This window comes from Oenanthe melanoleuca, chromosome 1 (genome assembly GCF_029582105.1).
Source record: "Oenanthe melanoleuca isolate GR-GAL-2019-014 chromosome 1, OMel1.0, whole genome shotgun sequence".
Taxonomy (NCBI): Eukaryota; Metazoa; Chordata; class Aves; order Passeriformes; family Muscicapidae; genus Oenanthe; species Oenanthe melanoleuca.
In genome coordinates this window covers 5,665,010-5,670,135 of record NC_079333.1, presented here as the reverse complement: position 1 = coordinate 5,670,135, position 5,126 = coordinate 5,665,010, and positions in this window count along the sequence as shown.

Here is a 5,126-nt window from a genome sequence, read left to right as displayed (position 1 = left end):
CGCGGCGGGGGCGTGCCCAAGGGGCGTGGTCAGTGTAGAAGCTCCGCCCCCTGGCGGCCCCAGAGGCGGGATCATGGCGGGGCCCTGTGAGGGAATGGAGGGGGTGGGTCAGCCAAGCTCAGCCCTTCGCCTGCCCCTTCCAAACTCAGCGCGGGCGCTGCCCTCAAAAGCCGCGGGGAGGCACCCTGTGCTGGACATGAACCTGGTGGAACAAGTCCGGAGGAAGCCACAGAGATAACTGGAGGGAAGGAGCACCGCTCCTATGACGAAATTCTGAGAAAATTGGGGTTGTTCAGCCTGCAAAAGAGACGGCTTAAGGGGGACCTAATGACAGCCTTACAGTGTCTGAAGGGAGCCCGCAAGAAAAGATGGAAAGGGGCTTTGTGCAAGAGCGTGGGGTGACAGGGCAAGGGGGAATGGAGTCAAACTGAAAGAGAGCAGGTTTAGATTAAACATTGCAAAGAAACTCTTCACTGTGGGGATGGTGAGGCACTGCAACAGGTTTCCCAGAGGCATGAATGCCCCATGTCTGGAAGAGTTTAAGACTAGGTTGGATATAGCTCTGAGCAAGCTGGTCTAGTGGGTGATGTCCCCATCTGTGACAGGGTTGTGCAGCTGGATGATCTTTTAGGTCTGTTAAAGACCCAAACAATTCTGTGATTCTGCCATTTCACCACTGCTGTGACCCCTCTGCAGGAGCTCTCTCCATCCTCCTTCCACACCAGAACTGGGCTGTGATGCCTTTCAGGATTTCCAATTACAATATATCAAGGAGCAGGGCCAGAAGGGAAGCAAAAGTGCAGACTGGGAATTTCCTGATGGCTATCGGTGTGAGATCCAATCCTTCATGTCACAGTCCTGTTCCCACTTGACCTTCATGGCGTCTGAATCTTTTTCTTTTTTTCCTCTTAAAAACACACCTTGAGGAAACAGCCTCAAGTGGCACCAGGGGACATTTAGATTAGACATTAGGGGAAAAAAAAAAGTCACAGAAAAGATTATAAAACATTGTAACAGACTGTGCAGGGAAGTAGTGGAGTGACCATCCCTGGAAATGTTTGAAAAACAAGGACATGGCACTTGAGGACATGGTTTGATGGTGATGCTGGGTTGGCAACTGGACTTGATGATCTTGGAGGCCTTTTCCAACCTAATGATTCCGATTCTGTGATTCTAACCATTGCCACTCAAAACTCTCTGTATTCAGAGTAATAAACAGGAAGAGAAGAATCAAGTTGTGAGTATAACAGCACAGAGCCCCTGCTGACTGAAAACCAGGAAACTTTATTCATTACAACTCCTTTCACTAGGAAAACAAATCTATGTTTGGTTGTGCCGAGTCACCAGATTAGTCCCATAGTCTCTGGTTGTTTGGCTTTCTGTCTTGCTCTCAGACTTCTTGGTTTGAAATTTGTCTCCTTGTCTGCAGCATTGCAAAGAGAAGAAAACATTCAGCTTTCATGGAGAAATGAACTGAGGGAGCAGGTTATTGTGTCTGGTCTGAGACTTTTTATTTTACAGCTTCTAGTATCACTGCCAGTTAATGCAGAGCTGAGATCAGGCCTTGCCTGTTCTTTCTTTCTTTATCTGGTACTTAGAAACTATTCTTTCCTAAAGTGATGGGATTCCTGAATTTGGAGGGATTTGTGGTTGTTTTGTTCTATGTTGGTAGGTTGTGGGGCAAGGTTAGTTGTTGGTTGCCTTTTAGAGACTGAGGTTAACAGGAAATCCTTTAAAAATAAGTTATACAGAGCCAAATTCTGCTCTTGTTTATGTCTTGGCAACTCAACTTCCACACAAGGGTAAAAAACAAGGCAGAGTTTGGTCATAGGTCTTAAACCTTCTTCTTTGCATGTGTTTGGAAACAGGCTTGAAACATACCTCTGCTTAGCTGTAAATTACTGATCCCTGGGCATTGGGAGAAACACACAGGAAAAGATCATTCCTACAGGATAAACCAGCCCCACACCCACCTCTCAGCCCCAGCACTCCTCCTTCAGGGGAGACAAAAAGTGTGAGAAGAAAATGGGAAATTTATTTTGTGGTGTTCCTCCTTAAATAGTTGCTGATGTGCATGTGTGGGGAGAAGAGTCCATGGCCCTCCACAGGTACAAAGGCAGCTTCTCAGCTGTAGGTATTCTTCCACATATTATAGTGAACAAGGCTATTTTATGTTCAGTTTGTAGAGAGAACCAAAATCAAGCCTTTTAAGTAAAGCCGGAAGCTGCAGCATATTGAATTAAATCATGGGGTTTGGCCAAGAGCACGTTTAGAAATCACACAGGTTTCCAGAAGGTGCTATGGGGCATATTTATGACAAATAGCCTTAGCTGGCAGCCAGCCACCCATTTCTTTTTCTCTTCTCTCCAGAGGTTTTCATAAACAAGACCTCTGAAGCTGGAAGCGTTCCCACATCGTTCTGATTTCTGCATTTCTTTTATTTTTTATGAGTTCAGGCGATGATGTTCACTGGCAATTCATGGATTCCTTTACACAGTTGTCTATGACTCTTCTGTGAACTAACATGTATGTATTGAAGAACTTACCTGAGCATTTTTTATATAGCTTTTCCACCTTGGAAGCCAATAAATGGCTGGTTTGCTTTCACTGTACCAAGCTGGATCTAGCAAGGCAAAGGCCAACAGTCTTTGTTTTTTTCAAAATGTTCTGTCAGTAGCTCTGTAATCACCATTTCTATTCAGTGCTGCTTCATCCCAGATCAGCAAGCTTTAAAACACACAGGTTTTTGTTGACAGAATGTTAAAATGCAGTCCTCTGCACTTTCAGATGGATTTAAAGGCACACTTGATGCTGAAGTTAAAATATGGAAAGACCTAAGCTGCTGTATTTCCACGATTTTATCTGTTGACAAGCATACTCTCTTTTTTCTTTTTTTTTTTTTTATTTATAATGCTTTTTCCAAACCAGTTACACAACACAATTCTGGCCTCAAGCAGCTCTCGTAGCTACCAAACATCAGTTCATAGAATCACAGAATCATAGAATAGTTTGGGTTGGGACCTTGAAGATCATCCAGTTCCAACCCCCTGCCATGGGCAGGGACACTTTTCATCAGACCAGGCTGCTCAGAGCTCCATCCAGCCTGGCCTTGAGCACTTGAACAGCTGACTCTGTGTGTGCATTGCCTCTGCTGGTGCCTGGGGAGGTGGTGTGGCCTTTGGGACAGCCTGAACCAGCTCTGCCAGAGCACCCCAGGAGGCAGGAACTGCCCTGCGTGTGTCATTCCACCATGCAGTGGCTGCACTGAGCCTTCAGCTTGGGATATCCCATGGGATAGATAGTTCAGGCTGGAAGGCATCACCTGGCCCAGCCTTCAACTCAATACAGATTAGGATGCTCAATGCTTTTCCCAGCCAAGCTTCATCCCCCAAGGATGAAGATCCCACCATGTCTCTGGGCACCTGCTTTAGTGCTGAACCACTCTCCATTTGAACAATTTTTTTCCTTGTTGGGTTTTTTTTAGTCAAAAATTTTCCTCTGCTGCTCATTGTGATTGTTGTTTCTAGTCTTTTGCTGTGCACCTCTGTCAAGAGTCTGCCTCCATCTTCCCCAGAATTCCTCCCCCTTAGGAACCTGAAGAAAGCTCTTAGGGCTCCCAATGCCCTCAGCCCCTTCCTCTTCAGGCTGAACAAACCTCCTGTGTCTCTTTGTACAGCTGGCTGTTGAGAGGAAAGCTTGAATTGTTGACAGATGCATAAGTCTTGCCTCTGCTACTGAAATAGGTTGTGCCAAGTTGGTGGCAAGGAAAGGATTGTGTGCCAGGCTATGTCTTGGCAAGCCAACACATATTCGCTTGCCATGGTTACTGCTCAGCTGTGTGAGCACATTTGGTGTTGGCAAAAAGCCTTTCCTGAGCCATGTTAAGAGGTACAGCACACAGAGAGCCCAAGTAATGGCAATGTCATTCTGTTGGGGGAAAGAATTATTCCAATACTTCGACAAGTCCCCTGATTTTGGCACATTTATGCAGCCCTGGGCCTCAGGAAATCTGGCACCATATACTGTTTTATCACAGATGCCTTGGGCTTACAGGAAGGCTTTAGTGTAGTACTCATGGATGTTCCTGTCTTTACTAAACAAAACTAAGCCTAGGCTAGGATTACTTTCAGTTGTCAGCCTGAAAAGCCATTTTCTATACAAAACAGCAAACTGCCACCTTTTTTTCAGCATTGTGTGACACAGCCGCTCTTTAAATGTAAAACTGCACAGTCAGTGAGTTACTGAGCAGCAGGAGAGATGGGACTTCCCCTGTCAGTAAGTAGATTTGATGCCCACACAGACCTAGAGAGCAGAGATCCCCCAAATCTCTCCTCTCCTGCAGGAGGAGGAATCTGCACCTTACTGTGTTTCAGCACTGAGAGATTGTGGGTGTTGGTCTCTGTTGCGCTGAGTGGTTTAAAACAGAAGCCCAGCAATATTCTGTGTGCTACAACCCTCTCCCACATGCCTTAAACCTGTCAGAGCTCCACCAGCCTGAACCAAGTGCTCCAGGAACTGCCTTATTCAAGCACAAGTGCTGCCCCAGAGTGGATGCTGGGGATGGAGAAGAGGGGTCCACATCACCACACTATCACCACAGCTTCATGCATGGCCTTGGCTAAGGTGGGAGAGATGGGTGAGGGGATCAATAAAGTCTTTTTTACCCGTGACAAATCCACATCCATGTTAATGGTGTCAGTACAGTGCAGTGTTCACGTCTCCAAACTACTGCCCTTCTGATTGAGGAGTCATATATCACCCAAGTTAGCAGTTCTGCCAAGAAACAACAAGGATACCATGCATTTCAGAAGTGCTTTTCATCAGATCATTCCTACTTACTTTACAAACAGAATTAAGGAAGCCTCACAACATCCCTGTGAGGTAGGTGGAAATTCTTACACCCATTTTACAGGTGGAGAAAACAGGCACTGAGAGGTAAAGTGATTATCACAGCAAGTCAGAAGCAGAGCTGGAAATAAATCTAAGATTATTATCCTAGGTCCACTGCTCTAGACACTAGAGAACACCAACCCCCACATGCTATTGTAAGCTAAGAGACTACCTTGCTCTTCTACTTTCACCTCCTTTGGTGATTTTGACACGTGCATCTTATGCTCCTTGCAGAG